Here is a 10107-nt window from a genome sequence, read left to right on the forward strand (position 1 = left end):
ATTTTTTAATGAATAAAGAAATAAATGGGAAAAGGAAGAACCACTGTTTCTTTCAGAAAAATTCCAATTAATAAATGTAGAAAGTATGAAGAAATAGTATATCATCATTAGACTACCACAACAATAATGATGGCGGCTGGCTCAATCCACTGACAACTACTAAAATTCATGGGCAAAGATTTAAAAAGAAATAGAGTATTTGCATAGTCCCAATGTATCTTCTCCAAAATAAATACTTATTAATTGCAAGGAAAAAACAATAACTGCACAGTGGAGAAAGGGGCAAACGCCACCTAGCCAAGCAATCAAGGTGGGCATCACTATTAACAAAACTTATTGACGAAGTCATATACCCTTTTAGGATGCGATGCACTAAAAAGGGAACATTGCCTTTTTGGTATCCTTCCCAAAATGCAAAACCTCAGTCTAACCTTGAAACATATTAGACAAGCCCAGACTGAGAAATGTTCTACAAAACGTCTGACCTGAATTCTTTACAGCTGTCAAGATCATGAAAGACCAGGAAAAACTGAGAAACTGTCACAGATTGGAGAAGAGACAATTAAAAGCAATGTGGGATCCTGGACAAGTTTCTGGAACAGGAAAATAAGGACATCAGTTAAAAAAAAAAAATATATATATATATATATATGAGATCTAAATAAAGTCTAAAATTATATTAATAGGATTATATCAATGTTAATTTCTTAGTTTTCATAATTGTTATGTGGTTATACAATACGTTAACAATAGAGAAGGCTGGGTGAAAGGCATATAAGAAATATGCTGAATTTATACGTTTTCTATAAGTCTAAAATTAAGTCAAAATAGGAAAAGTGCAATTTAAAATAAAAGAAAATATAATACAGTATAACAAATTCTACAAGGATGTCCCCATATTTGCATTCTAGTCTCAGTAGTATCATTACTTTATTCTGTGCCTTTTGGCAAATCTATTCCCTCCCCTGGGCCTCAGTTTCCTCTTTTGTAAAATAAGGGGAAGAGACAAGATAGTCTTTAAGATTCTACAATTAATTCAAAGAGTCTTGTTCATTGTCTTAGGGTATGAGAATGTTGCCTATGCTCTACTCACCAGGCAAATAATTTTAATTGATTCTCATTACAAAGAAATAAATGATTATTATAGAAAATTTGGAATATTCAGGAAATCAAATCACAGCTAATATGTTAGAATATATTCTTCCAATCCTTTATTAATGTATGCCCATATGTGTGATGTGACTTTTATGAAAATACTATCATAAAAATAGTATCATAGAATACACAATATTTTTCTTGCTTCTTAAAACTTTTCCCCAGCTTTACTGAGATATAATTGGCATATAATAAACTATACATATTTACTTCATGTTTTGATGATTCTTGACATATATACACACCAGTGAAACCACAATCTGTAATGATTTTCATCACCCCAAAAAGTTTTCTTACGTCTCTTTGTAATCCTTTTCTACACCCCTCAATGTCTCTTTTTCCTCTCCACTTTTTTCTTAAGCAACCACTGACCTGCTATTACTCTCGATTCATCTGCATTTTCCAAAATTTTACATAAATATTATCTACTTGTTTTGTTTGGCTTTCTGTAATCCCCTAATGGGTTATTCTTGCCTGCTGCACAGACAAAACCAATTCACTGAGACCACGGTATTGCAGTAAAGAAATAGTTTAATTAATGCAGAGCTAGCCATGCAAAAGGACTGGAGTTATTATTCAAATTGGTCTCCCCGAGAACTCAGAGACTAGGGTTTTTATGAATGATCTGATGGGCAAGGGCCTAGGGAATGGGTGCTTCTGGTTGGTTGAGGGTGAAATATAGGAGTGTAGAAAACAGTCCTTGTGCACTGAATCCATCTCTCAGTGAGGTCCACAGTACCAGTTGAGTCATGAGTCCCACGCCCAGATGGAGTCGGTCAGTTGCCAGAATGCAAAAGTCTAAAAAACATCTCAAAAGACCAATCTTAAGTTCTACAATAGTGATGTTATCTATAGGAGCCATAAGGGAAGTAACAAATCTTGTGACCTCTGATGACATGACTTGAGCAGCAAGGAATTATAGAAAAGCAAGTTAGGAGACAATAGCTGGTTATCATTTAACTACATCGGCATTTCAGAAGAATTTAGGTCCCTCCCATAATTCTAATCTTGTGACCTTTCATTAGTCGTAAGAAAGGTGGTTTCAGTCTCTGAGCAAGAAGGAGGTTCATTTTAGGGAAGGACCTATTATTATCCTTGCTTCAAAGTTGAACTGTAAACTAAATTCCTCCAATGTTTAGTTTGGTCTATGCTCAGGGATGAGCAAAGACAGCCAGCCTGTGAAGCTAGAAGCAAGACGGAGTCAGCCATGCTAGACTTCTCTCACTGTCATAATCTGCAAAGATAGTTTCATTTCTTCTCTTGGCATAATTATTTTGATATTCATCATATTCTTATGTGTATCAAGAGTTCATCCCTTGTTACAGTTGAGCAATATTCCATTTTGTAGCTATAACACAAGTTGCCTATCCACTCACCTGTTGATGGACCACTCGGGTTGTTTTCAGTTTGGGACTATTATGTAGTGAATCACTATGAATATTTATGTACAGTTTTTGTTTGGACATATGCTTTTTTTTCCCTTAGATAAGTACCTAAGAGTGGAATGACTGGGTCATACGGTAAGCGTATGCTTAACTTTTAAACTGCCAAGCTGTTTTCTAAAGCAATAACAACACTTCTCATCCCCACCATCAGTGTATGAGACTTCCAGTTACTTCACAGACTCAGACACAATTGGTATAGTCAGTTGCTTTCATTTCAGACATTTTTTTAACACTTTAACCAACCTTTAATTTCAAAAGAAATTAATCTAGAATGGTCAATAATATACAACATCCTTTTATGTTTCTTTCATAGGTATCTATGTAATACAAGTTTATTTGTATATTTGTAATATATAATAACCTATCTTAGATATGAGTCCTAAAAGGATGAACATATTTTCTTGCAACTACTACTTTATGCCTATGAAGGGTCTGAGCTTGTAATATCCTCCTGTCTTACACCCAAGTTAATGACAGTGTCCTCTCAAAGTTTTTCATAAATTATTAATGACCTAATTTCATTTAAAAAATGATTTCAGCAAATATGAAAATAGAAAATCCTATTATTCTTTATCCATTCATAATATGAGAAAAAAAGAGATGATACATTCCTCTATAGAAAAAGTGGGTTTAGAGAACAGTTCTGATAGTATTTCACATGGCAAAGTATCAAAAAGCCTAAAAAGCAGCCCCCTTGCTCAGGGGGATAAAATGATTTCAATGTATTTCTCTTCTGAATTGCTTAGTAACTCCAAGTGATTTTCAAATTGGGGGGCAGATTACTGGCATTGAGTTCATAAAATTTAGATCTATCTTGAATAGGGACATTATAGAAACCAAGAACATCTCTAATCCTGCACAACTGGTGGAGTCTGGAATTAGGGACTACATGACCCAAGTCATAAGCTAAATGTGCCAAAAGATTGAACTGTAGACAACCATCTTCCAGGGAAATGTCTTGCCAATTACTAGGAAAACATGAGCCAAAAACTTATTTAACATAAGATTCCAAACGACTCTGGAGACCTTCAGGTGGTGTATATGTTTGGCTTCGTAAGGGTGGACGCACTGGGATAGGTTCTTTTTTCACCTCTTTTACTGTCTCAGCAACCACTGGCTCTTTCTCTTTTCTGGATTGAGACCAAAATTCTCTTCAGGTGCCCCTGAGACTGTCCACATAAAGACTCTTCTGATAATGCTGGACACAGATTACACCACCATCTTCAATGAGATCCATTTCAGCCATTCTAATGAGAGTGTAGGGGTATCTCACTGTGGATTTAATTTGCATTTCCCTAAAGTCTAAAGTTAGTAAGCCTCTTTGCATGTGCTTATTTGCCATCTTTCTATCTTCTTTGGTGAAGAGTCTGTTTAAATCTTGACCATTTTTAATTGGGTTGTCCCTCTTTTTATTATTGAGTTGTAAGATATCTTCATATATTCTAGGTGCAGGTCCTTTGTTAGATACATGTTTTACAAACATTTTTTTCCCAATTTGTGGCTCGTCTTTTCATTTTTTTAAACAGTGTTATAATTAGAGTTCATGCTTTTGTAGAATATTTAAAATTTTGCAAATCTATCGTCACTAAGATTTTCTCACCTATGTTTTTCTCCAGAAGTTTTGCAGTTTTAGATTTGACAATGTGTCTATAATCTATTTTGAGTTGATTTTTATATACGATATGAGGTAGAGATCAACATTCTGTTTTTGGGGGGGGGGTTTGTAGTTTTTGCATATGAATATCTAATTATTGCAGAGCCATTTCTTGAAAAGATCATCATTTCCTAATTTGCTTGTCATAGCATCATTACCAAAAATAGGTTTCTATGTACTGATCATTTCTGGATTCTCTGTTTTGCTTCATTGATCTTTGGTTTATCTTGACACCAGTAACACATTGTTTTGATTACTATAACTATCTATAATAGTAAGCCTTGAAATCAGGTAGTGTTAGCCATTCAACTTTGTTCCTATTTTTAAAATTTTGATTTGGCTATTCAAAGCCCCTCGAACTTCCATATATATTTTAAATCAGTCTGTCAATGTCTACAAAAAAAAGCCTTCTGGAATTGCAATTTGAGTGTGTTGAACCTATAGATTACTTAAGAGAATGTTGTTTTAACAATATTATGTTTTGACCCATGAACATGATATATATTCCCCACTCAACTAAGATCTTCTTTAATTGATCTCAGCAATACTTTATAGTTTTTAGTGTACAGGTCTTGCATATCTATTGTCAAATTTATTTCTAAGTATTTCCTGTGTCTCGATATTACTATAAATGATATTTTGATTTTCAATTGCTAATTCTTAGTACACAGAACTATAACTAGTTTTTGTATATTGACCTTGTATCCAACAACCTTAATGAACTCATTTATTATAGCAGCTCTTTTGTAGATCCTGTAGAATTTTCTAAATAGATAATCATGTTGTCTCCAAGTATAAGGCAATTTTACTTCTTCTTTTCCTGTGTGTTTGCTTTCAATTTCTTTAATTTCCAAGCAGCTTTGCTCCCACTGTCTGAATTGATAAAAATGTGTGTGAGGTTTCATGGGTCAAACAGACATTGCTCAAAGTAGTTAGACTTAAATCATTTTACTGGAAGCCACCCAGAGTCTCAAGTACAGAAGGAAACCATGGCAGCAGCAGGATATGAAGTGGATGGCCTGGAGCAGGAGCTGGGAGCAGGGAAATTGAGGGTGATTGAACTAAAGCCAGACCTCCAATGCCAAGGAACCAGCCCTGAGGAGGCTTCCGCCTTGGAGCCTCTACCCCCATGAAATCGAAAATTTAGACACTCGCCATCCAGTGGGCATCAGTGATCAGGCAGTCAGTGTTGGACAGGGAAGTATCAACAACCAAGAGAACAACAAAACCAGTTAGTTAAATAAGGGACTCTTGTCCTCTTCCTCCCTCCTCTCTGTTCCAACACAATGAAGGGTTTGAGCCCAGCAGAGGGGAGTAGGAAGGGTTAACTGAGTTCATTTCCCCACCCACCCCCGGGGTAAGGGAGACAAATGTAAAATAAAAGATTACATCATGCAACCTCTACCCTGACACACACATATACACAGCAGTCCCTGGAGCCACAAGCCTTTCCGATGATAGAGAGAAATTTTTAAGTCAGTTAGGAGATTAGAATTTCAAAAAGATCAGATTTCCAATAATCAAAGTGACCAGGAAATTGTAAAATTTTCCTAAGATGTCATTAAGGGATCTGCTATCCAGCATGAAAGGGAGGTTCAACATAGGTCAACATGGGTCAATGGGGGGCTGTGACAATTGAAAAATAACAATTCAATGTTGTACTCCAACCAGTTAAAAGGTTAATAATCCAGATGTATCTGACTTAAATATGTGTCTCTATTAAATTAGTTGACTCAGTATAAATAATGAATTTATCTGGACAAAACTTGTTAAAAAGACCTTCCTGCTTGATGCTAGAACAACCTTTGCCAAAGTGGCAGACCCTGATATGGTTTGGCTGTGACCCCACCCAAATCTCATCTGAAATTGTAACTCCCACAATTCCCACATGTCATGGGAGGAACCCGGTGGAAGGTGATTGAATTATGGGGGCGGGTCTTCCCTGAGCTGTTCTCATGATAGTGAATGAGTCTCACGAGATCTAATGGTTTTAAAAATGGGAGTGTGCCTGCACAAGCTCTCTTTTGTCTGCCACCATGTGAGATGTGCCTTTCACCTTTCATCATAATTGTGAGGCCTCCCCAGCCATGTGGAACTGTAAGTCCAGTAAGCCTCTTTCTTTTGTAAATTGCCCAGTCTCAGGTATATCTTCATCAGCAGCATGAAAACAGACTAATACAGACCCCATGCCTGGGACCCATTGAACAGGGCTGGAGGAAGCAACTGCAAGCTCTAAAAGCAAGTAGTCTTACAGAATGAGAAGATTTAGGTAAAATGTTTTTGTTGGGCCTCTATCCCCTTAGCAGTAAAGTGAAAAAGATTGCAGTGTATTCTCTCTGATCATCTTAGCTCCACTTTCTTTGCTTTTATAAAATGGCCAATTAATATTTTCCTCCTGCTTTTACATGTTTGGGATTTATCTCAGAAAGAATCATCCATCCTCAAATACACCATGCCTATGCATGCCTATGAACTTCAGCACGTTTCTCCCTTGCTTCTTTCCCACTCACCACCTGGAAAACACTCCCTCATCCTTCAAGCTCAGCTTCTGTGAATCTTTCTCACCCCCTCCCCATGTGAGAATGTCTGCTGCCCTCCTCTGATTCTCACAGCACTCAGTTTATTCCTCCATGTAAAGAGTTTTTTTTAAGATATTGAGTCATATCTGCTGTCTTCTCTTTAATCCATCCCTCCTTTCTGTAGATAACCCAGCTTCCAACCAGTTTACAAGCAATTCTCCATTATATAAACTTTAGGTAATGGAAAAACAAAAATAGAGAAAGTGATCAGAGAGGCTATGCTGATCTATTATAGTAGAGAGATAACCTGAGAGGGAACTGGAGAGCATCAAAGAATCCTGCATGAGCCAACTTTGAGGTAGAATTTGGGGGAGTTTTCAGTGAAAGAGGAAAGAGCTTTCAACAAATGGTGCTGGAATGGTTAGATATTCCTATGCCAAAATGGTACCTCTGTACCATAGCAGCTTTGCAGATGTGAGGCATGCAAGTAGGAGAGGAAGAGGATGTTTTGTTACATTGTATAAATGAGATTGCTTTTGGCATTGTTTTTTTTTAATTTTTGTGGGTACACAGTAAGTGTATATATTTATTTATGGGTTGCACTGGAAATCTTTTGATACAGGCATACAATGCATAATAATCACATCAGAGTAAATGTAGTATCCATCACCTCAAGCATTTATCTTTCTGTTACAAACAATCCAATTATACATTTAGTTATTTTTAAATGTACAATTACATTATTTTTGACTACAATCACCCTGTTGTGCTTTGGCATTCTTAAAGAACCTTCCGGCTGGGCGCAGTGGGTCACGCCTGTAATCCCAGCACTTTGGGAGGCCGAGGCAGGCGGATCCACGAGGTCAGGAGATCAAGACCATCCTGGCTAACACGTGAAACCCCATCTCTACTAAAAATACAAAAAAATTAGCCAGGCGTGGTGGCGGGCACTTGTCGCTCCTGCTACTCGGGAGGCTGAGGCAGGAGAATGGCATGAACCCGGGAGGTGGAGATTGCAGTGAGCTGAGATGGCGCCACTGCACTCCAGCCTGGGCAACAGAGTGAGACTCCATCTCAAAAAAAAAAAAAAAAAAAAAAGAACCTTCCATAGAGTTGAAATTGCTTTTCAGTCATTATACACTTAAACTATTGTGCCTTTGAACATGATGATGTAGTGAGGTTGGGGCTTTATTCTGGTGACATCTGTCTCGTAAGTCTTAGCAACTTGAACTTTTTACTTTCATGTCTGTTCCCTTCTTTTAACCCTCCATTCCCACTCCACACTGTCTTTGAGAGCAAGCACTTTGTCTTATTTATTCATTTCCCCTTCCCCAAGACTAGAATTTGATGACAGCAGTGACTGAATGATTCCCCTAGAAAATGAGACTTTTTCTGGAACTCTACATACAGTCCACAATGGGTTCTAGAGGAATTGCCTGGGAACTCACCAAATGGATACACAGGGGAAGGTAGTATTGTTAGGATACTTGTCCTTTCCAAATCTCATGTTGAAAGGTGACCCCCCTAGTGGGAGGTGTTCGGGTTATGGGGGTGGATTCCTCATGAATGGCTTGGTATCATCCTTGTGGTAATGAGTGAGTTTTCACTCTGTTAGTTCATGTGAGAGCTGGTTGTTTAACGAGCCTGGCTCTCACCATGTGACACCCCTGCTCCCCTTCACCTTCCACCATGATTGTAGGCTTCCTGAGGCCTCAGCAGAAGCAGATGGTGGTACCATGCTCCTTGTACAGTTTGTAGAAGCATGAGCCAAAATAACCTCTTTTCTTTATAAATTACCCAGCCTCAGGTATTCCCTTCTAGCAATGCAAAACGAACTAACACAGAGGCCTTAAGGACTCTGGAGTCAAAAAGGTCTGGATTCTAATACCAGTTCTGCCACTTAGGAGTTGGGGGACTTCTAACTCTTTAAGTCTCTCTAGAGTTCCCTCAACTATAAAATGGTGGCAATCATTGTGCCTGCAACATAGAGTTGTTATGAGAATTAAATACATTAACATATGTTAAATACTAAGTACAATGCCTGACACATGCAAGCATTCATAGTATAGAGAAAGATATATAAAGACATACTATATCTATTTATATTCAAATATATACAAACATATTCAGCTTCTGCTCTAAACCCTCCCTTAAAAATGCCCTTAGCTTCTAGATATGTATATATTAAATCTGCTATTTAATATATTATGTATATGTATATTAATATACACAGACATTTTATTTCTATAAAGAAAGAAACACATCAACAATAATACTATCACAATTTTTTATAAGTATGTTTAATTGACTGAAAGAGAGCATTAGGCACATGAAATCTGAATGTATAAATCACTTTAAACTATTAATGTAACTCATTTTGCATTATACACATATCTGTCAGGCAAAGGTTAATAGAGAGTTTATGAAATTTGGAATGCAATTAAGTCTCACAGGAATCTCAGCTGGAGGCCATGCCAGTTTCTATGGCAACCAAAGGGCTCAGGCAAGAAGTGGGGGAGGGGGAATTAATTTAAAGGCAAGATAAGCACATAAATATAGCTCTTGCCTACCTTTTCTTCTGAGCTCTAATAAACAATCCTTTCTGCCTTTAAATTATTATGCATAGTCAAGTGTAAGTCAGATTGGTTTTTCATTTCCTAGAATTAAATACATTTTCCCAAATGTTTAAAGGTGATTTCAGTTTTTTAAAATGTATCACTTCTCTGGATATCCAGTTTATAAGTGTGTCAGGTGCAGTCTCAAATTCCTTGGGGGAAAAAAGGAGAGGAGATAAAAAGAGCAGGACAAGATGTTGAAGACGATTAGGGGATACTGTGAATAACCTTCTCAACACCAGCTAATGAGGCTTTACTTAGGATCTCAGAGTTGCAATCAGACCAAAGGGAGAAAATGTGGCCACAAACAAAATTGGTTTTCCCGTCACGAATTTTATAACATCACTGAATTGAAGGAGACTTTAGGGACCACCTAGTCAAAAGATTTGATTTTATCACCAAAAACACTTAGCTTAAGTAGTTAACTAAGCACAACTATGGCTGGAATTCAGGAATCTCAGACTCCTGACTGCAGCTTGCTTTGTGTTCCATACTCCACTTTATTCTCTTTCACTTCTTTCTTGTATGTAGAATTCAGGAACGTTGTTAACCATTTTCCTTCACAAGTAGTTTCCAACTGTTGAATTTCCTGATCTCCAGATTACTGCGTATGATCTGATTTGTTTTTTTAAAACCAGATGAATCTTATTTTGGTATACTCCACCTAAGCTCTTAACTTGGTTCACATTTGGCAAGTAACTTCCACTTTGCCGTGAACA

The 10107-nt window shown here is 37.2% G+C and overlaps 1 pseudogene; it reads right to left on the bottom strand.

The window, feature by feature from the left end:
- Window positions 1–3342: 3342 nt before the first annotated feature.
- LOC100608580 (large ribosomal subunit protein mL50-like) lies at window positions 3343–3821 on the bottom strand (annotated as a pseudogene).
- Between the last annotated feature and the right edge of the window lie 6286 nt (window positions 3822–10107).

Source organism: Pan troglodytes, chromosome 8 (genome assembly GCF_028858775.2).
Source record: "Pan troglodytes isolate AG18354 chromosome 8, NHGRI_mPanTro3-v2.0_pri, whole genome shotgun sequence".
NCBI classification, from domain to species: Eukaryota; Metazoa; Chordata; class Mammalia; order Primates; family Hominidae; genus Pan; species Pan troglodytes.